The 24,127-nt window shown below is 40.1% G+C and overlaps 1 protein-coding gene across 5 annotated transcripts in view; it reads left to right on the top strand.

Annotated features, from left to right (window-relative positions):
• The window catches only part of mllt10 (MLLT10 histone lysine methyltransferase DOT1L cofactor), a 162,898-nt gene that overhangs the window by 83,191 nt on the left and 55,580 nt on the right, over positions 1-24,127 (top strand). The gene's annotated exons all lie outside the window — the stretch shown is intronic.

Genomic DNA, 24,127 nt, shown 5'->3' with positions numbered 1-24,127 from the left:
CCTGTCCCACTCCCCTGTCCCGTTTCCCATCACACAATAACAAACATGGCTAACCGCTAATGAAGAGCGAGTTTCGTTAGTGGTTTGGGATTGCTGCGACAGGCGTGGAACAAGTGACTGCACGCTGCAGTGTTTGTCTAAAACCCATTTCAACAAAATGCAGCCGCACAACAAACTTACTCCAGCATCTAAAACACAAGCATCCAGCTGCGTGGGAGAAATGCCACACTTTATGAGGGGCACAAGAGTGCAAACTCCCGCTCAAAATCAGCTTCCTGTGGTGGAATCATTTACCCAAGTGTATTTTTTAAATCAAAAGAACAGTTGGAGCTTCAATTCCAGGAGGTAAGTAGGGGTTACTTTTAAGTTTTTGATAAAATAAAAGCAAAACTTGTTTTGAGTTATCTCTGTCATTTGTACTAAATGTTTTCTTTAAAAAAGTAAGGGGGGGGGGGGGGATTGAAAGTCTAATTTTTTCTGAAGAAATCTGAGATTTTATTTTTAGATTTTTTTTTTTTTAGATTTTATTTAAAAAAAAGATGACTGAATCATCATTTTGAATGATAAGTGAGTAATTTCTGCTTTTAATTGGGGGTAAGTTGTTTTTTTTTCCCCCCCACATCAAATGTCGTATCTTTCTTGCGGTTTCCAGCTGCAGCTGTGGTGATGGATGTTTGTATTGATCTCTGAGATCTTCATGTGATCAACATGTTATTGTCCAGTTGCAACCAAACCAACAGGAAGCTTTACTGTATATGTCAGTAAGAGACCTGAGGGCAGTTAGACCTGACACAGACTCTCGTTAACTCGATTAAATGCAATCTGGCAGCAGCATGATGTGCAAAATTACACAAAAAAGAAAAACAAGAAATGGTTGTTTTGGAACAAGGAGAAACAGTAATTCATGAAAACCTGCAGTTTGACTCATGCTGTAGACTTAAAACTGTTTACTCACCAGCACCAATGAACATGAATGTAATGATGCAGTTTGTAATAAGAGGTGAAGTAAAGTTTTAGTAAAAGTTTGAGAGTGATATTTGGAAAAACAAGGAGACGGCGGGACTGAGACACAGGTTTGTCCTTTTTTTTTTTTCCCCCCCTTGTCATGTCGATTCCTTTCTTCTTTATAAAGTAAGTCCCTTCGGCTGCTCCCTTGTTTGCACTCGGGGTCGCCACAGCAAATCCAAGGTGGATCTGCATGTTGAATTGGCACAGGTTTTATGCCGGATGCCCTTCCTGACGCAAGTCCACATTACATGAAGAAATGTGGCAGGGGTGGGATTTGAACCTGGAACCTTCTGCACTGAAACCAAGCGCATTAACCACTTGGCCACCACCCCTACAGAGGGTCACCACTTTCTTCCCTGTTCTCTCTTTTTCCCCTCTGTCATTCTGCTTCCTGTCTCCATTCAGCCTTCAACCTCTTTCTTCATATCTTTCACTCCATCTGCTTCCTCTTTCACCACACAGGTCCATCCATCCTGAGTTATTTGCCACTGTACCACACATCATTTTATCCTTCTCCTAACCCTTCTTCCTTGAACCTCCTGATGGTTTTGCTGTAACAGTGGATCAACTGTCCTCCTGTTATGTGCTGTTACTAACGTCAGCACGCTTTGACAGCCTGGGCGGCTTGTCAGAAATGACTGAGCTCCTTTATGTCAACAATAAACAGGTCCAGGAAGTCCCCGATAAATGTTGTACCCTTCCTACTCCAGCCACATCTGTCTTATGTACCCTTCTTTCCTCCACACTTCTGAAACCAGATGTTTTTTTTCCTTCAAGCTCCACTGGGGGGGCTCAATGAAAAGGCAGCTGCCAAACATTTCCATTGATATTTATTCATTCATTTTTCTATACCTGCTTATTCCAATCAAGGGTCATGGGGGTGCTGGAACCTATCCAAGCAGTCGTAGAGTGTTAACGTACCTTGACACTTGCACAAAGTTGATGTACGCACTATCGTGCCAGAGAGTAAACTTGTTGTCAACCATTGTAAGCTGTGCTCAGCTGCGTGCAAGTGTGCAAAGAAAATTTTTAAATGTTCAAAATTTCTGGCACATTAATTTTGTTCACTACACGTGAACATTGTGCAAATAATTCAGAAACACTGTATCCCACTGCAAGTCATTTCATCAGTGCTGTGCACCACAGCACAGCACACCTGAACGATTATCATGAGATGTTAAATCTATCACAAACAGAATTTTACAGATACTCATAAGAAGGAATGAAATTGCAACTGTTTTAACAAGCCACTACAATATAAATATTGTAAATAATTACCTTTGAGATGATTCCAGATGCATTCTCCACATCATGAAACGCAAAAGAGCAGCTGCAGAAAAATCCTCTAATTCCAGAGTGATTACAGGTGGATGTAATCAGCAAAATTCTGAGAGCAAATGATTAATCCGCGATGAAATCATTATTTTATATAACCCAGCATCTAGCGGCACACAGTGCAGCCTCTATCGGCACACAGCAGGTTGCATTGGCCCAGTGAATTGGGCAGCAGTGTGGGAGTTAAATGCATGCAAGTGTCAAGGTGCCTGCAGGTATGGTACATCCTGGACATGATGCCAGCCTGTTGCATGGCCACATACAGAGATACAAACGTGTTCACATTCTCACTTACTTGTGGTCAATGTGGAGTCACCATTTCATCTAAGCTGCATGTCTTTGAAAGGGGGAAGAAGCCGGAAACAAGCAAACACAGGGAGAACATGCAAACTCTACACAGAAAGGTCCAGGTAGGAAGCAATCCCACGACCTTATTGTTGTGAGGCAACGGTGTTAACCACTAATCCACATTGACGGCATTTCCATTGATATCCTCCTTTAAAATGGTCCATTCTGTGATGGCTGACTGCTTTATTTTATTCCAAGTTAGTAATGAAATGAGATGCTTTTCAACCCCTTTCAATAGTGCTTGATAGGGGTAGAACTAGGGATACACTGATCCCGATACCAGTATCGGGTATCGGCCTGATCCCATATTCATTTACTCATAATCATCAAATGCCTCATTACTACATGATCCGATACCACTTTACAGCAGTGTGACGTCGACCTCTCAATGTGGGATTTTCACGCACACACACTGTAATTTTCGGACTATAAGCCGCTACTTTTTTCATACGTTTTGAAAACTGCGGCTTAAACAATGATGCGGCTAATTTATAGATTTTTACAGGCTTTCATGTAATTTACTCATTAAGTCGAAATACGTTCGTCAGTGCTGTCCATTAATTGGCTGAAAGCCACGGTCCACATGCGGAGAAAATTCACACAGAGTAAATAAAAAGTCTTACCTGTTAGTGAAATTCATCATCATACTATCCTGAAGAAAAATAATCCACATTAAGCCTCCCGAGTTTGGAAGACAACATCTGAAAATACTTTAATTCCTTGTGTGGCTGAAAAAAAGTTCCCCTGTGAGTTCGGCGCTTTGCGCCAGTTCCTCCGTCAGAACTCAGATCAGGATTTCAGCAGCGGAGACTGTCCATCAGGTTAGTGAGTTTCAGCTCTTGGTGTAGGTGTTCAGGCCGATGGGAGACCGGCTCAGTCCGCTACAGGTGTAATCCATTTGCGGAATCTCTGTGGCGCTGGGTTCTGACCATCTGCTCACCTCCATGAGCTGCACTTTGCGCCAGAAGTTGTCACTGCGCGCCTTATTCATTATCGGCTCATTTACCACAGGCAACGGGCTATTCTGTCTGAACACAAGGAAATTATCCTATGATCCTCAAAGAAACAATAAAATAATGTTAAAATTACTCTGTTTTGCCTCCATGTGTTGCGGAGATGCCGCACGACTGTGTGTGTGTGTGTATGCACGCTGTGCTCATCAATATTACGCGTTCCACCTTTGGGGAAAAAAAAATCATTTATGGTATGTATTTGTGTATGTTACCTGTACATATTTCATTAAAAGCAAAAAAAAAAAAAAAAATAGCGTGGAGAATGAAAAGCTGTTTAGCTCAGTGTTTCACATTGTAGATATAAACAGAAACGGTCTCACATCTGATAACACAGAGAAGCTGCCCCTCACATTTTCAAAAAAGGCTTTTAGTCCTCACATACAAAGTTATTGGACAGTTTCAGTTTAGTTGTTGTTGTGTATTTTGTAGTGCTGAAGTCCACAGGTTACATTTTAGTGAGATGTCTGTCAGTGTCATGTTTAAGAAACACACAATGTTAAAGGACAATTTGTTGTAGTCAAAAAGTGAAGTTACATGATTTAAGTGAAATGTAAATAAAAACAAAGCTAATGATATTGGTAACAATTACAGTCAAAACATAAGGAACAACTGATGAATAAAACATGTTTTCAAAGTCATCATAAAACTGTAATCTATCATTAAGTATTTGTATCGTTACTCTGTATTGACGAGTACCAAAATGTATGTACTTGTACTCAGTCTGGGGGGAAAAAGTGGTATCGGTGCATCCCTAGGTAGAACAATACATTGTGATAATTTTATCGAATTGTATTGTTTTGAGGTTTGTGTTTTGTTTTGTTTTGCTAAGTATCATGAAAAGGCAATTACTGCATGGAAGAAATCATGATCTGTTACAGAAGAATCATACATGATTTATAAATTATACAAATGGGAAACTGATAACATCAAGGATGACAATTTATACTTCAGAATAATTTGTTTCTGTGAAGTTGAGCATTCTCCACAGATGACTTTCTACATGATTACTCTGAACAGCATTGTTCAGAGTAATTGTGTTGTGATGTGTATCTTATCATTAAACTAGTTGATTTTTTTTTTTTTGACCTCTTGTACAAGATCACTACCAATGTTTTGTTTGTTGGGCTGTTTTAAACCCAGACTGAGGACAAATGTGGTTGAGTTTCAGGTTAGGGTTGCATTTTTTTTTATTATATATTCTGATTACTTTATTTATTTATTGGCATTTAGTATGTCCAGAGGTTTTTGGACAGTGGCACAATTTTTTGTAATTTTGTCTTTGTACACCACCACAGTGGAGTTAAAATGACATAATTAAGATGTTTAGTAGTGTCGACCTTTAGCTTCAGTGAGTTGAACAAAAATAACCATGAATGCATGAATCATTTAGTATTTAAGGTCTGCCAGCCCCAGACAATTTTCCAGCATACAGTCCCCGACTGTTTCTTAATGATGGATGGAAATGAAGTCTAAGTCTTGGAAATGTTCACGTGTCCATCCCTGGTCTAAATAACACTGGCAGTAAAAGTAATTGTGTACTGTATATTAAAATAAATAAATAAATAAAAATCCTTATATTTAGTTTGAGCAGTTAAGGAGGCACTGTGTAAAAATTGTTGCAATTCCTAAAAATGTTATATATTTTGGTTAAACCCTTTGAATTAAAGTAAAGCAATAAAGTTGATCTACACTACAAGCTCATCTGGATTGGTTCGTTTTAACTCCATTGTGGTGACTTACAGAGACACAACTCCAGCAATGGTGTCACTGTCCAACTACTTATGGATTTGACTGTATTTCTGAATATATTTAGAATTTTGTACTCAAAAAATAAGTGGTGCTGTTATTCCTGACCAGGACTGCAAGTGTGCATCCTTCAACCAACATGTTTTAAATGAAAAACGCTCACACACAGATGTGGCACAGACAGACCCCGCCTCCCTGCTGTGTGGCAGACATTTTTTTTTCCTGCCTGTCCATTAGTTAATCACACAGGTACACACGCATATATAAAATATGGGTGAACTGCTGTGATTTCTGGAACCTGGTTGGGATGAAAAACCATCACAGGCTTCAAAGTGTCAACAGACAGATGACATTTTGGAATTTAACAAATGCTGATGGAAAGACTCGTGCTGTTATATTGATTTTTGTGTGAATGACTTTGGCTGGTGGGACGTAATGTCATTAAGATGGGATTGTATGGACGACAATAATGTACAAGAGGGAATCAATGAAGATGAAAACAATGCTGTTAGCAGCATCGCTTTCATAAAATACCACTTGATGGATGTTTACGCCGCGTTAGCAACATATATTATTTGACTGGACTCAATCAGTAACCAAATCAAATTTCAGACTCAGATTATCCTTGTTTCTTCTGGTCTACAGTAAAATGTGTGCTTAGCTGGAAGTTTGTCGATATTCTGTATGAATAATTTTCCTGTTTGTCAGCTGTATAAATGCACCTGCTGATACGTTACTGGACCTCGTTTCCTGCACAGTGCTGTACTTTTGTCATCTTCTGTCTTGATGAACCTTTTTGCTTACAGTTATGCTGTTAACTAGAGCAGGAGAATCTTTGTAATTATACTGGATTTTCTCCACAGTTAAGTTTACAGAGTCCAAATTTGCATATGGTGATGCATCGCCATTGAATTTGTTGGAAATTTTCATTTCAGCGCTCAGTGTGTAGCTACTTTTTGTCATGCTCCTAACAGAATGATATTGGGGTTAAAAAAAAAACACAACCTTTCCACTCTTCATATCTGTGGAGTCTACCTTCACTTATTTATAAAAAGCATCTTCTTGATATCTGGAATAAAACCTGAATTAAGTGTGTTGGTTATTACATAAGTAATTGTCATGGCAATCTCAACCCTAAAAAATACTCAATTTAAAAAAAAAAACCTCCCCTACTTTGGTCTCTTCTATGGATCTTCCACAATTTTGGCACACAGCTTCACTGCAAAATGTGCCAAGACATAATGTGTATTGTTTAAATCTCAACAACAACACAAAATCATATTTGTATGCAACATTGTACTGAAAAATATGCATTTAGCATCAGTGCATACTTGGAAAAATAGCGCTTTTAAAGAGAGTTGGTTATTTGGGATGAAAATATTGTTTTGATATTTGTGTAAATAAACTGACCAGTTATGCTTATGTGCAGCACACGTTTTTTTTTTTTTTTTGTAATTCTTCAAATGATACATATTGCTGACTGTGGAATGTTTTGCAAGCGTGCATACCTTAACTGGTCTTTTCCATTCAAATTTACCACAGGTGTACTATTAAAAAAAAATGGGTGTAGAAATAAATATTAAACATCATTTTTGGTAGAATGTGGTGCATCCAAAATGAAATTGGTTTGTCATAGGAAACAATGTGAATAGTTGCCTTGATATATTGCATTTTAAAATGTTAATTTGCAGTATTTTCTCACTCTTTTTTAAGGAGCATAATTGGTTGAGAGAAAATGAAGCCTAAATATTTTAGCAGAATTTCTACAATATAAGTTGGAAGGAGTGCGAGTACTTTCCGAGTGCCTTGTAGGGTTATGTTATTCCATTTTGTGAAAGGTGTTGCTCCTTGTGTTTGTCTGCTGTATGTAATCAGTGTGATGTCGGCAATTGTGTAGGACTCACCATTGTATTATAATAATAACATTCAAACACGCACGTCTGATCTACGAGGATGTTATTTGACCATGTTTGGTGTTTTTTTGTTGCTGTGGTGGCTGGATGAACAGTGATGGTGAAAATTGGAGAAAATAGTGGAGGGGGGGTGTATAATTGCTGCTCACACCCCCCCTTCATGTAATGAAATCAAACTGTATAAGACACGAAATTATCTTGTTTCACGTATTCATTCCAGTAGGTGACTAAATGTGGTCTCATGTTACTGCTATGAAGAGTCTGAGTTTTTGAGTGTGCTTCAGTAGAATTCTCAGTTCTTTGCTTTATTTGATGTTTGTGTGCACTGATTGACAAATGAGTGTAATGTTGTTTTTAACAGTCAGGTTTACTTGAATTGGCTGGAGATTGTTCTCGTAAATGCACTTTGGAAAGCACCGGTCTTCATCTGTTCCCTAAAGGATGTGGTTGTTGAAAACCACAGCACAAAATGATTCAACTTTACCAAAGCGACTTGGTCTGAAACAGTTGCCAGAACTTTACGAAAGTGTTGTCGAGTGGCTCTTTAGATCCTGGAATCATTTGGCACAACGTTACGACAGAAGCAGTAATTGCTTTTCTTAGTGTTGAGTTTGAAATGAGAGAATCTTTGATACATTGAAAGCAACAACAAAAAAGGCACATTTGTTTTTGTAGTGGAATCCAGTATTCTTAATACATTAATACCACTTCTTTGAAAAATTATGAAAATGTCCTGACTTTCTCAAATTTGAGTCTTTTTTTTAACTTTATCATCTTTTAATTTACGAGTACATAATTTATATCACAGACTTATATTTTTAGCCTCTTTCTGTGAACTTCATACAGTAACTTGGAGTTCCCTCTTTGCTTTGTAGCAAAGGAGCAGGGGCCATGATAGTAGGGCTCAAATCTTAAGTGACTCTTCTTCTTAGTGTTTGGATAGACCGCCAGGCCACGGCATTATGGTAAGACTGCCCTCAGATCTTACCATCTCTGTACCTCCCACCATCAGTGTGACTCCACCATAAACACACGCTCACCACTATAGAGACACATAAATTATCATCAGAAAATCCACTGAAGATAATCCGTTTCTCAGTGGCTCTGAAACCAGTACCGATAGCAATGGTGTTTGACTGTAGGTAATCCTTTATTTATTCAAGTCCAGTCCCAGCAAGCATAGTATGGTTTAACTGATTGAGGTAGTTCAAGATGAGGTGTTTGGTTTTTGGATTCAGGGCGAAGCAGCTTGCTTTGTTCTTTGAGGTCTCTATGCTACCGTATCTTAGTTGATCCTGACACTACTGTCTGTGGTCAAACAACACTGCTGAAAACGTCTTTGAGATTTTCATCGACCTTAAATTGGAGTTCAAATGTTTAGACCCAAAAATGCTTGGATTCTGTCTTTTCTTTCTTTAAAACCGTTACTGACCCATGATCACAGCTGATTTCCAGTTACACAGATTGAATTGGGTATTAGACATGTAGATCAGAGGCAGCAGAACAAAATCTAATCAGGACTCATCGTCTTTGTGGGTTATTTCTACAAGTAGTGGAGTAACTGTAACATTGCACTTAGTGCTGTTGTTTTGAGGGACAAATGTTGGTAAATTTTGTTGGCCACTTTAGGAGTTGGGGCACCAGTCAGTGACCTGGATTTGATTCCTATTGTGTCCTTGAACAAGATGCTTCATCTGCATTGTCTTAGTCTCCTTGCCTGTAAATGTGCACCAGCCATTGCTGCGATGCTCTGGTGTCCTGTCCAGGGTATTTGACTCTCATCCACTACACGCTGCGGTATCAGAGGGCAAGCACCGGCACCAACGGTCCTTAGGACCTATATAGAAAAATCACAAAGTAAAATATTTTCTGCAAGACAGAATATTTTACTTTGTGATTTTTTTTTTTTCTCTCCACATTATTGCATGTTTGTAGCTCAGTTTCTTGTGATGCAGATTTATTACCATCAGCGTGAGCAGAATCTACATTAAAGTGTGTTTTTGAGAAATTGATAGAAATTTTGGAACGCAATAAAATTGGGCCCAGTGAATCATATTGGAAGATAAATAAAATCCATCTCCCATCAGAGGGCCCAGGGCTCTCCACGTGAAATTCTACCCGAAGAGGGGGTGGGCCGATGCACAAGCATGGCCAGTATTATGTGCATCAGAATGCCAATTTAAATAAAATGTATAATTTCATCACAAATCAAAAATATCACTCATCTGATTGTGAGATTATTCTCAGTTTTGAGCACCACCCAAATTTTAAGGGTCTGTGCTGTTGCCAGCATTGCTCATGAGAAATTGACCATCAGGGCGTGATAATCCATAGACTGGATTATTTTTATTTATTTATTTATTTTGGAATAGCCCTCTTAGAACACAAACACATCAGCATTTGTGCATAAATAAATAAGCTTCTGTCTGAATGTTGTTGTGGAAGTTAAATGTTTGGTATAGCTGGAGTTGTATTTTATTGAAGGTTCTTTATTTATTTTTATGTACTAGCAGCACTTGCCTTTGAATTGGCTATTAAATGCTAAGACGCCTGCAGCCAACCTACACCCGCCACCCACCAGTGATCGCAGCCTTTAATGAATGCTACATTAGTGTGGGTTAATCAGTCACGCTTGTTTGCAGGATATGTAATCACAGACTTCATAAAACATGAGAGTTTACACTTGGTGTCAGGTCTATTATTCCACTTATTGTTTTTTGTCGCAAGTACTGAGGCCTTGTAAGAATGGAACAAAAGGAAATTTGCCTTGAGGTGATTTCTGCCTGTTGACGTGAAACGTCAGCATGCTGCAGAACCCATTGTGGTGCTGCACCTTTGTTAGAATGTGATCTGGAAGTCTGGAGTCATTTAACACGGTGTCACCTGATATGTTTCAAAGGCATCGGAGCCTCTTGAGGCTTCAGCTGCTCTGGAGAATCGGAATCATAACACTGATTCTCAAATAATATGCTGCTGTTTGCACAGCTTCCGTTCTCACTCCTCTTTACTCTTCACGGTCATCACTGTTGACTTTTTTCAAGCTGCCTTCTATTTTTAGAAGTTAGGGATGGGACTTGATAAGACATTATAGATTGATTTCTGATTATTGGTCCGATTCTTTATGAATTCCGTCACTGAGTGCTGATCAGTTTTCTCTGTTGTGAAAATGTAGCTTTACACAGGTTTTCAGGATCAATGGAGCCGTTTTTCTTGTTGCATAATGCAGAGTTTGGCATCATGATGTCACGTCTGGCGTTATGATGCATGTCTTGTTGCAAAACTGAGCTGTCAGACTACCGTGGCGATATTGAATAGAGGAGCTGAAAATATCTGAGACACACGATTCTGATGCTTTGAAGAATTTAGATGTTTAGATCATTTTATTGTCAAGTGCAATGAACTTTCTTCCACCCAATCACCTCAAAAACAGTTAATCCACTCGGGACAAACATTAATCACTGCAGTATTGATTTTAGATGTGCAGAAAGTGATTGATTTGTTAATCAATTATTAAATTAATTGACAACTAATGATAAGCAGTTGTTTTCATTCTTCAAATTCTCTTATTGTTGTTTCTTCAATGTTGTTATTTTCAATCACTGTTTCCCAAAGTCCAAGACGTTGCCCTCAAAATTTACTTTGTCCACAACCAAAAAATATTCCATTTATTGTCAGAGCAAAGAAACCAAAAAAATGGTTTCCACCTGGCTGTCGCCCAGTTTCTGGCAAAATTTGATGCAGTAGCGCTGCTCCAGTCGTTCCGCCATTTTCCTTGCAATGAAAATCTGCGGAGAGCACAACACACGTCCTCACACAAATGGTGCTTGCCAGCAACTGACGTAATCGACAGGCATGAAAAAATTCACGCATGCGCACGAAGGTTCAAGGTTGGCTCATGCACGTGATTCGAATCCATCAGATTTTTGCAAAAAATAAAAAGGTTGGATACTTTTCTAACAGACCTCGTGTGTACATATATATAACAATTTGTCCTCTGCATGTAACCATCCTAATTACAGTTCTACACAATCCAGCCACTAGGAGTAGTGAGCAGCCACAGTCCAACGCCCGGGGACCAACTCCAGATGTAGAGACACTTCCTTGGTCAAGGGCAAAGAAAAGAGCAGACCCTAAATAAGCATGTTTTGATTGTGGGAAGGAAACCGGAAGAAACCCACACAGACACGGAGGAGAAAATGCAAACTGCACACAGAAAGGACAGGAAGCGATCCCATGACCTTCTTGCTGTGAGCTAACCACTAAGTCACCGTGCCACCCATTCAGCCACAGTGTTGCCCAGTAACCCATAAGAAAAAACAAAAATCATCCAAACAGTCAGTTTAGAAAGGAATTGATAGTTGCAGAATTAACAACATAAGCCCTTTAAAACAAACAAACACTAAAGTTTCCACTTACCCAACCGATCCTATTTTTGGCACTGACTCTAATGGCCAATCAGAATGCATGTTTTTGCTAGTACAACAATTTTGCATGACAGCAACACTTTTATTGGTTTTGGTGCAATATAAAATTGCGTCAGCTAGTGAGTGTCTTTCTGGACAAGCTGTGTGGAAAATACTCGTGGTTAACGTCCAGGAATGTGATCGTGTGCGAAAAGATGGTGCGGCATTTTCTCAGGCGTTAATATGATGATACAAGTGTTTGAAGAGTGCCCCCCCATCATTCAGTCTGGAGCTGCACCAGACTATGAAACATCGGTGAGGTATCACTGGGTGTGACTGTTACAGAACCCATGGAATTTGTAGTAAAAACAGCCGAACTTCGTGGTCATCGTACACAGACAACAGAGAGAGAAAAAAATAAACTAAAGGATGTATGTGTTTCATGCACTCATGTCGACAGTATGTGCTGTGCTGGTGAAGAACATGCAGACCATGTGTGCTTTAAACATTTAAAGTTTTAAGGAACTCCCCCTCCACTCGTCCAATATGCTAAAATCCTTTCGCTGCAGCTCTCTTCTTGCTCCTGTTCTGCTCCTCTCTGACATGTCCTGCTCCAGCCTGGGTGTGTTGGGGAAGAGTGCCCCCCACCCTCTTTTCAGAGCTGCATGTGGCTCTGTAAGTGATGAGCAGAAATTCTCATTGTTCCGCTCGGCTCACATGTTCTGGCTCAAAGACAGTGTTTGTTACTTCATCCATTTGGATCTTAAAGGGCATATCTCACTCCAATCAACACTATCTTTTAAAAAATTATATACTATAATAATAATTAATAATAATCTTTATTTAACCAGGTCAGGGTTCTAGTCACGGTGGGCGGGGCCGCCCGGCACCGCCCAGTACTGTAAATTTCCACCTGGTTCTCTGGGTCAAATTGGCTGTGCCGCCCAGCACAGAATTTCTGAAAAATGAACTCAAATGTTGCTGAAAATGTACCAATTCCATCATAGTTTAAGCTTTTAGAATCATAGTTTTGCCATTTTGAACTAATAATTAAAGTAATAAGAAATATATTTCTCATTTTCTTCATATCAAATTGCAAAACAGCAGAAATCAGAAAGTCAGTGCGTTCTGCCGATAACTTAGCTTAGCCATCGCTTTAGCTCAGTTTAGCCAGTAAATTAAAGGGCTGGGAGCTGGTTCGCTTCACGGCTGTCCTGTTGTAAGTGGTCACTCGTTGTCACATTCTGTCTCTGCTCCGTGATCACAGAGGCTGCTTCCTCAGCGACACTGTGTCCCGCACGTAGCATCTTAGCTTAGTATGGTGCGACGCTGCAGAGGAAACCACAAACACGGCCAGTTCCAGGCTGCAAGAGGAAACTCTCTTGAAGAATTTTCTCCTGGTCACCCAAAAGGATAAAATCTGTGGTTAGAGCCATCATGTTTTGAAGACCATTTTCACACTGTGCTGGGCTTCACTTCTGCTGTCTGTACGAGATGCACAAAAAAAAAAAAAAAAAAACCTCACTCTCCTCCTCAAAATATTATCTTCGGAAAATCTGTCCACTTAATAAGCAACACTAGTTATGTGACTACATCCTTGCAAAATACACATTTTAACCATTTTGACATATTCACTGTTAAAGTCCACAAAAACAGAGTTCTCACTGTAAAAAAAAAAAAAAAAATTTCCGACATTAATTTCAGAGGCGGGACCTGAGATGATGTCACCAAAGTTCATATTCCTGACAGCTTGAGGTTTCTGAGCATTTATCAGAAGCAGGTGAAATCGAGCTAATTTCCCCTTGTTTATGACTTCATTTCTCTGGGTATATGGCACCAAAAATAAAATGAAATACATCAGTATTTTCATAATTTTTTTTATTTAGATTAGTCAGCTCATTTGATATTTTATTTAATAGTGATACGCACTTTAATTTCATATTAGTAATGTTGAAATAAAACATTGTCACCTGGATTCAGTGCGTCTTTTTCTGAAAATGATGTGCACGCCCAAAGCTGAAGAATTGCATTCTGGTATCATTTAACAAGATGCTAAGTATATAAAAAAAAAAAAAAAAAAAACCTGTCAACCCAATTTTTTTTTCTTTTCTTTTTCTTTCATCTTTCCCAAGGAATAACCGGAAATGGATTATTATTAGTAGTATTGTAGTAGTATTTTATTTATTTTCCCTAATTTCTAATTTTATCTCCCTGCATGGTCATTGTGTTTGATTGTGTGAGCTTTACAATGACTTTCTGTGTGTGTGTGTGTGCGTGTGTGCGCGCGCGTTTGCACGTGGCCACGCATTATCCAATCTGAAGCCCTGGCTTTTGTTAACACATGTTAATACTGCCTGATTTACATTAATTAGAACACACTATTCTCTCTTGCTCTCTCTTTCTCTCTCTCTCTTCCCCCCTCCGCTCACATTCCAGGGTCAGCGGTCAGTGTGTGTGTGCATGCATGTCCACACACGCAATTGTTATGTGGTTTGGAGGCTCAGATCTCGACCCTCCTCATGTTGGCCCCTGCAGTCAGACTGCAGCAGGGGCGATCGTGGATCCCCCACACTGGCTGCTCAGAAAAGGCCCAGAGGAAACGTGAACACACACATGTACACACACATCAAAACATGCACAATAGCTGGTCCAAAATCCTGCAGGAAACTGCATTGGGGAATTCCAGCCAGGCCAGCGTGGATTTTTCCCCTCCACTTATTTCCCCTTCCTCCGATCCTCCCCTTCTTCCCACTCAGCTCCCCCCTTTTTCCTTTGCTTCTCTTCCTCCTGAGACCTTTGTGTTGAATTGAACAGCATTTATAAAAGATGTTATATCACTATAACAAGTAGCGTAGCCGATTTAATCCTGTAATTTTCAAAGATTTTTGATAAATGATAAATTGTTGAAGGCATATATTGAAGCAGAAATATTGTGCACGCTTTGTGTGATGCTTTTTCATCTGAGGCAGATGCTAAAAGTGCTTTAAGATAACACACACACAGATCTAACGCCTTTTTAAATGTGAGGGTTTGGTGACATTGGTCCGGTGTGTCTGCATAATTGAAAGCTTTGTACGCAGTCGGTTCAGTTTATTACATGTTTTTTATCAGTTTGTTACATGGGAAACAAGGTATTTCATAGCCTTAAGAGTGTGCATATCATGAATGCTTGGTCTTGTTGGATTTGTGAGAATCTACTGAATCTACTGGTACCTTGTTTCCCATGTAACAATAAGAAATATACTCAAAACCTGGATTAATCTTTTTAGTCACATAGCACTACTATTATTCTGAACACTACTGTATATAGCACCAAATCACAACACACGTCGCCTCAAGGCTGTGACTGCTGACTCGTGTGGAAACACCAGCTGCAGGTAACGGATCCTGGAAGCTGATAACCAAAAAATAAAATGTTAAAGAATCATATTGTATATATTTGACCCATATATCTTGTACTGGAATTTGTTTCCTCCATTGTGTATCTTTTCCTGTTGTTCCATTTTCGGTGTTCTTTTCAATATTTGTGCAGCTGATAGCATGTTTTAAACACATTAGGTGAAAAGCATGTGACTGTGATGTTGAACGAGGTGGAGCAGTGAGGTGGTGTGTCTACTGGTTTTGTCAAAATGAGGTTCAATTCCCATTCAACAGAGACTTTGTTGTGTTGCTCACAGTTTGCTGTCTTATTGATGTATTGAACTTTGTGCACATCCCCTCTCAGCACTCCTATCTGCCTCATATAGTCTCAGAGCCCTCTTGGACGTGTCAGACGACCAGACTTAGTGGTCAGTGATGGTGACAGAGGGTGAGAGGATGCACTAAATGGGTTTGTCTCTCACTATATAAACAGTCGACCTGATTGATAAGGGTGTGTCAGAGTTACACCGTGTGTTTTACGTTTTCCGTGCCCAATGTGGCGCGGTCGCTTCAACTCCTGTGTGCCTGTGTGTGGGCGCGTGTGTGTGTCTTATCCGACCTGCTCAGCTCGACCTCCGTCCTTTAACACCTTCCTGGGGAATATTAATGAACAACAACAAGGGAATCCCTCAGGATTCAGAAAGTATTCACAGCACTTCACTTTTTCCACATTTTATGTTACAGCCTTATTCCAAAATGGATGAAATTCATTGTTTTCCTCAAAATTCTACAAACAATACTCCATAATGGCAATGTGAAAAAAGGTTTTCTTTTTTGTAGATTTTTGCAAATTCATTAAAAAATAATATATATATATATATATATATATATATATATATAAAGAAATCACATGTACATAAGTATTCACAGCCTTTGTCATGAAACTCAAAATTGAACTCAGGTGTATCCTGTTTCCACTGATCATCCTTGAGAAGTTTCTACAGCTTAATTGGAGTAAATCTGGGGTAAATTTAGTTGATTGGACATGATTTGGAAAGACACACACCTGTGTACATATAAGATCCCACAGTTGACAGAGCACAAACCAAGTATGAAGTCAAAGGAATTGTCTGTAGACCTCCGGGACAGGATTGTCTCGAGGCACAAATATGAGGAAGGGAACAAACATTTCTGCTGCTTTGAAAGTCTCAATGAGCACAGTGGCCTCCATCATCTGCAAATGGAAGAAGGACTCTTCCTAGAGCTGGCCACCCGCCTACACTGAGCAATCGGGGGAGAAGGGCCTTAGTCAGGGATAAGGATGGGTATGAGTCTTAAAGTAAATAAATATGAAATTGGTCACTGGATCCTTAAACTCTGGACATAAATAGAAATAAACAAAATCTGTAGTTCTGAAAAGCATTTCCTTTCAGACATTGACATAAATGTAACTCCATAAACTCTGAGCTGAGCTGTTGCAAACGACTGCGCTGCAAGTCAACATTAGTGTCATTCATAAAGAAACGAGGACGTCTCATTTTGGGAGGAAAAACATTTTAGTTTGTTGTTGTTTCTCTGTGTTACAACATTTGGAAAGTGGTATCATGTTGTGTGGGCCGCTGAAGAGGAGGTACTGCTGGCCCACCACCACCAGATGGCGCCCTGCTTGAAGTGCGGGCTTCAAGCACGAGAGGGCGTCGGAGCGACCAGGAGTGACAGCTGTCACTCATCATCCGTACCAGCTGTCACTCATCCACTACTCATCACCACCACCATAAAGGCCGGACTGCAACTCCACCTCCCCGCCAAGAAATCAGCTACCATTCAGGTAACCTTCTCTGCTGCAATTATTGTTGTCCAAAACATTGTTCTGTGTGCAGCCGTGTTCCTGCGGGCTCTGTCGGAGGCTGGATTGGCGGACAGTGAGAGGACGACGTTCTTCGCCTCTCACTCCATCCAGGAAAGAGACCAACAGGAGCTGCACGGGTGAAATTGTTGCTGGAGGTGGAGGTTCTCCCTCCTAATTGTGTACAGACTGTGGGATTACTGAGTGTGCGACCTCACACTCATCAGGACTGTCTCTGTTCTCTGCCAGCAGTACCGGGTCTGACTGCTGAAGACAGCGGCCACCTGGGGCGCAGGGCTTGGCGGCTCCGGTGTTCTTCAGCTCCGTTGGCGGTGGAAGCTGTGTGGGATCCGGCTCTTCTCTCGCCAGGCGTCTTCTATCGTCGAGCCTGCCCACACGTCACCTGGTGTATGATTGACAGTCACCATATTGTTATTGTCTATACGTCGTTGTGCGATTCACAACATTAAATTGTTACTTTTGGCTTATCCATTGTCCGTTCATTAACGCCCCCTGTTGTGGGTCCGTGTCACGACACTTTCACAACATATCATTTGGTTTAAAACGGTGATTCACTTTGAAGTTATTAACTCCGACCGGACTCTAACTTGACTAAGCAGAGAGCGGTGCAGCAATTGGTGCTGTGCAAACGGAACAGAGGATGATTCTCGTTTCTTGCTCGCAACAAGACAAGACCCAGTTAGTGACTTTAATCCGCACAAAAGTGACTCACGATTGACGTTTAAATGGCTTTGAGAGGAGTTAAGAAGCGGACTTGCCGCTTCTGAAAAGCAGAGAACCAGTGAAGCAGTGGGTCAGAGCACTGCTCCGTTGCTTCAAGCAGATCCGCGCTGCAGAAGCAGTTGATTACAGACCTGCTGCAGGGTCTGCAATCAGTGTAAAGAAATGATCATTTTCCTGATAAAACACCCTCAAAACAGTGGTTGCTCTGAAGGACCGATAAGGATATTAATGTCAGTGGATCCAATCATTTCTTAATGATTCTCAAAAAGACCCAATTCTCGATACCCATCCCTACTTAGGGAGGCGACCAAGAACTCAATGGTCACTCTGTCAGAGCTCCAGCATTCCTCTGTGGAGAGAGGAGAACCTTCCAGAAGGACAACCATCTCTGCAGCAATCCACCAATCAGGCCTGTATGGTAGAGTGGCCAGACGGAAGCCACTCCTTAGTAAAAGACACATGGACGCCCAGCTGGAGGCACCCGAAGGACTATCAGACCAGGAGAAACAAAATTCTCTTATCTGAGGAGACAAATATTGAACTCTTTGGTGTGAATGTCAGACGTGATGTTTGGAGGAAACCAGGCAGCATCATGCTGTGGGGATGTTTTTCAGCAGCAGGAACTGGGAGACTAGTCAGGATTGAGGGAAAGATGAATGCAGCAATGTACAGAGACATCCTGGATGAAAACCTGCTCCAGAGCTCTCTTGACCTCAGACTGGGGCGACAGTTCATCTTTCAGCAGGACAATTACCCTAAACACACAGCCAAGATATCAAAGGAGTGGCTTCAGGACAACTCTGGGAATGTCCTTGAGTGGCCCAACCAGAGTCCAGACCTGAATCTGATTGAACATCTCTGGAGAGATCTGAAAATGGCTGTGCACCGACGCTCCCCATCCAACCTGATGGAGCCTGAGAGGTGCTGCAAAGAGGAAAGGACAAAACTTCCCAAAGATAGGTGCATCAAGCTTGTGGCATCATATTCAAGAAGACATATTTTCAGACCTTTTGTCTGACTTAGTGCTTAGCTCAGATAAGATAATTATAGTGGGCGATTTTAACATCCACACAAATGCTGAGAATGACAGCCTCAACACTGCATTTAATCTATTATTAGACTCTATTGGCTTTGCTCAAAAAGTAAATGAGTCCACCCACCACTTTAATCATATCTTAGATCTTGTTCTGACTTATGGTATGGAAATAGAAGACTTAACAGTATTCCCTGAAAACTCCCTTCTGTCTGATCATTTTTTAATGACATTTACATTTACCCTGATGGACTACCCTGCAGTGGGGAATAAGTTTCATTACACTAGAAGTCTTTCAGAAAGCGCTGTAACTAGGTTTAAGGATATGATTCCTTCTTTATGTTCTCTAATGTAATATACCAACACAGAGCAGAGTAGCTACCTAAACTCTGTAAGGGAGTTAGAATATCTCGTCAATAGCTTTACATCCTCATTGAAGACAACTTTGGATGCTGTAGCTCCTCTGAAAAAGAGAGCTTTAAATCAGAAGTGTCTGACTCCGTGGTATAACTCACAAACTCGTAGCTTAAAGCAGATAACCCGTAAGTTGGAGAGGAAATGGCGTCTCACTAATTTAGAAGATCTTCACTTAGCCTGAAAAAAGAGTTTGTTGCTCTATAAAAAAGCCCTCCGTAAAGCTAGGACATCTTTCTACTCATCACTAATTGAAGAAAATAAGAACAACCCCAGGTTTCTTTTCAGCACTGTAGCCAGGCTGACAAAGAGTCAGAGCTCTATTGAGCTGAGTATTCCATTAACTTTAACTAGTAATGACTTCATGACTTTCTTTGCTAACAAAATTTTGACTATTAGAGAAAAAATTACTCATAACCATCCCAAAGATGTATCGTTATCTTTGGCTACTTTCAGTGATGCCGGTATTTGGTTAGACTCTTTCTCTCCGATTGTTCTGTCTGAGTTATTTTCATTAGTTACTTAATCCAAACCATCAACATGTTTATTAGACCCCATTCCTGCCAGGCTGCTCAAGGAAGTCCTACCATTATTTAATGCTTCAATCTTAAATATGATCAATCTATCTTTGTTAGTTGGCTATGTACCACAGGCTTTGAAGGTGGCAGTAATTAAACCATTACTTAAAAAGCCATCACTTGACCCAGCTATCTTAGCTAATTATAGGCCAATCTCCAACCTTCCTTTTCTCTCAAAGATTCTTGAGAGGGTAGTTGTAAAACAGCTAACTGATCACCTGCAGAGGAATGGTCTATTTGAAGAGTTTCAGTCAGGTTTTAGAATTCATCATAGTACAGAAACAGCATTAGTGAAGGTTACAAATGATCTTCTTATGGCTTCGGACAGTGGACTTATCTCTGTGCTTGTTCTGTTGGACCTCAGTGCTGCTTTTGATACTGTTGACCATAAAATTTTATTACAGAGATTAGAGCATGTCATAGGTATTAAAGGCGCTGCGCTGCGGTGGTTTGAATCATATTTGTCTAATAGATTACAGTTTGTTCATGTAAATGGGGAATCTTCTTCACAGACTAAAGTTAATTATGGAGTTCCACAAGGTTCTGTGCTAGGACCAATTTTATTCACTTTATACATGCTTCCCTTAGGCAGTATTATTAGACGGTATTGCTTAAATTTTCATTGTTACGCAGATGATACCCAGCTTTATCTATCCATGAAGCCAGAGGATACACACCAATTAGCTAAACTGCAGGATTGTCTTACAGACATAAAGACATGGATGACCTCTAATTTTCTGCTTTTAAACTCAGATAAAACTGAAGTTATTGTACTTGGCCCCACAAATCTTAGAAGCATGGTGTCTAACCAGATCTTTACTCTGGATGGCATTTCCCTGACCTCTAGTAATACTGTGAGAAATCTTGGAGTCATTTTTGATCAGGATATGTCATTCAAAGCGCATATTAAACAAATATGTAGGACTGCCTTTTTGCATTTACGCAATATCTCTAAAATCAGAAAGGTCTTGTCTCAGAGTGATGCTGAAAAACTAATTCATGCATTTATTTCCTCTAGGCTGGACTATTGTAATTCATTATTATCAGGTTGTCCTAAAAGTTCCCTAAAAAGCCTTCAGTTAATTCAAAATGCTGCAGCTAGAGTACTGATGGGGACTAGCAGGAGAGAGCATATCTCACCCGTGTTGGCCTCTCTTCATTGGCTTCCTGTTAATTCTAGAATAGAATTTAAAATTCTTCTTCTTACTTATAAGGTTTTGAATAATCAGGTCCCATCTTATCTTAGGGACCTCGTAGTACCATATTACCCCATTAGAGCGCTTCGCGCTCAGACTGCAGGCTTACTTGTAGTTCCTAGGGTTTGTAAGAGTAGAATGGGAGGCAGAGCCTTCAGCTTTCAGGCTCCTCTCCTGTGGAACCAGCTCCCAATTCAGATCAGGGAGACAGATACCCTCTCTACTTTTAAGATTAGGCTTAAAACTTTCCTTTTCGCTAAGGCTTATAGTTAGGGCTGGATCAGGTGACCCTGGACCATCCCTTGGTTATGCTGCTTTAGACGTAGACTGTGGGGGGGTTCCCATGATGCACTGTTTCTTTCTCTTTTTGCTCTGTATGCATCACTCTGCATTTAATCATTAGTGATCGATCTCTGCCCCCCTCCACAGCATGTCTTTTTCCTGGTTCTTTCCCTCAGCCCCAACCAGTCTCAGCAGAAGACTGCCCCTCCCTGAGCCTGGTTCTGCTGGAGGTTTCTTCCTGTTAAAAGGGAGTTTTTCCTTCCCACTGTAGCCAAGTGCTTGCTCATAGGGGGTCGTTTTGACCGTTGGGGTTTTTCATAATTATTGTATGGCCTTGCCTTACAATATAAAGCGCCTTGGGGCAACTGTTTGTTGTGATTTGGCGCTATATAAAAAAAAAGTTGATTGATTGATTGATTGACTTGAGGCTGTAATTGCTGCCAAAGATGCATCAACAAAGTATTGAGCAAAGGGTGTGAATACTTATGTAAATGTGATTTCTTAGGTTTTTTTTTTACTTTCAATACATTTGCCAAATAAATAAGAATAAATAAATCAATAAAAATTCATGTTGTCATTATGGGGCATTGTGAGAATAATTTTAAGGGTAAAATTAATTTACTCCATTTTGGAATAAGACTGTAAGATAACAATATGTGGAAAAAATTAAGTGCTGTGAATACTTTCCGGATACGCTGTACCTTGTACTTTCTCTTTCTCATAACATCTCTTTTTTGCCACTTTGAAGCTCTTTTCCAACATGGCGTGGCATCTTCTTAATGTTAGTTTTGTACATTAATCTCTTTTATGAAGTCTTCTGTGTAGCTGTTTGGCATTAGCCTTTTTCTTTTTGTGCAACATTTATTTTTACTCCTTATTAGTTCCTAGGCTTGTAGTACCTTTTTGAAAGGGGTTTATATAAAAAAAAAAAAAAGAAACAAAACCTTAAATGTTGTTGGTGTCGTTCATCAGCACCATTTGACCCCAGTTTAATTATTATTGTGATAGTTTCCTCAATCCATGAGTTCTTTGGAGGCATGTTAGTTGTTGTCATCATCATCCTCTGATAGTAGGAAACATGTATTTGCATGAAACGTCGTCTTAGTAATAAGTGATAGTAACTACTTTATGTACATAATGCTTTCCAAAAATCAAAGCACTGAACAAGATGAACCCCAGAAATAAAACTGCTGGACAACAATAAAACTGATTAAAAAAAATATCATTAAAAACCAAACCCCTCAGACATCAGTGGGCAGCTGGACATCCTCATTAACCATAAGCAGTAGAGAAGAAATATGTCTTGAGTTTGGACTTGAAGGTATTTGCAGAATTCGACTGCCTAATTTCGTCTGGTCAACTTTACTTCCAGATGACACAGTTCCGTACAAGCTGACGTATACGTGGTACAATTTTCATTAACGTTTGCATAGAGTCAGAATATTATTTGAACAATGCACTTAGCTGTTTTCTTTTTCCCTCTAATTTCATACATTCTTACTGGATTTTTTTGAGGTGGTAATAATTGTGTTGAATTCAAAATATGAAAAAAAAAAAATCAGATTTTGTAATGGTACATTTAATTTGGATATCAGCAAACCATAAAATCATGAATGGGAAAAATTGGTGACATCAACATTTGTGTTCAGCTTATTCCATAAATTCTACCCAGTATGTTTATTGCCTTTATATGCATATTATTAGCAGATGGACTATCAGCATGACAATGTTTTATTGGTATTGCTGGAAGGCTTCCTTTCTCTGGAACCAAATAAATGCAAAACATTTCACGCTGCAGCAAAAAATTCGCAAGACTGTAGAATAGCAGAGGGTTTGATTGATGGGTGGGTGAACCTATCAGCCTTTGTTTACAGCCGGGGAAAAAAGGCAGGTTTCCTGTGCGTTACATGCACATCACATGACTGGTCCCTTGGTGGGACAAACTGCTGCATAGAAAGGAAGAATATTACGCCCAATATGTGTTTTATTGTTTAAATTGTAATAAAAAAAACCTGATTTTATTGTGTTATAGTGCAAAAAAATGTGCAAATCAGGAACAGCAGGGGTACTAAATGCGCATTTTTAAAAAATAGTTTAACTTTCAGTTTGTTCAGTAAATATAAATTTTTTTTTAAGTTTTTTTTTTTTTTTTTGCATATTTGGCAAAATAAAGGAAAAAATGAGCTGGCTTGTAAGCAGTTATTTAAAGAAAATGCATAACTTGACATAAAATCAAAGCTTTTACTTTTGGTGTGTATCATGTGGGCAGAAACTAAACTACAGCAGGAAGAATGCTGTTTGTTGAACGTTCCAGTTGCACCATGTGTGTCTTCTATGAGGTAAAACACGCTTACTGAAAGTTAAACACACTCGCAAACGATCACATGAACGTAATCTGCAGCATTTGCCCCCCATAACCCCGGGGCATTAGGATTAGCGGAAGCCAGCATGCTGAGAGGTTACAGTGCAGCTGCAATCTCCTGATTTGGCTTGTGGTGCCTGTTAACTGCCACTCGCAGAGGAAGTCTGGCTGAGCTGTCAGCGGGCGGCGGGAGAACCGTGCGGTTTTGCTGTTTCAGAGTCGTTATGCCACTGAGCATCACGAGCACGTCCAATCCCGTGTTGTCTCCGCCTTTCTTTGATATGGCCTGTGTGAACTCAGTTCTGTGCATGTGAGTGTGTGTGTGTGTGTGCAGAGGTGTCGGGGAGCAGCGTGTGCACGTGAGGTGTAAATGCAGCACCCAGTCACCCCATCAGGGGTGTGAGGAGTGTGCCGTTAGCGAGGGTGTAAATTGTGATGCGATGGTTTGAGGAGGAGGGTTTGATTGGATGAAGCAATGAGGCACTTAGGTCCACCTCCCGCTCTGTTTGTACCCCCCCCCCCCCCATCAGCGTGTTTGTGTTCGTA

This window comes from Thalassophryne amazonica, chromosome 1 (genome assembly GCF_902500255.1).
Source record: "Thalassophryne amazonica chromosome 1, fThaAma1.1, whole genome shotgun sequence".
Classification (NCBI taxonomy): domain Eukaryota; kingdom Metazoa; phylum Chordata; class Actinopteri; order Batrachoidiformes; family Batrachoididae; genus Thalassophryne; species Thalassophryne amazonica.
The sequence above is the reverse complement of the archived record's forward strand: the minus strand, read 5'-3'. Positions and strand labels throughout refer to the sequence as shown.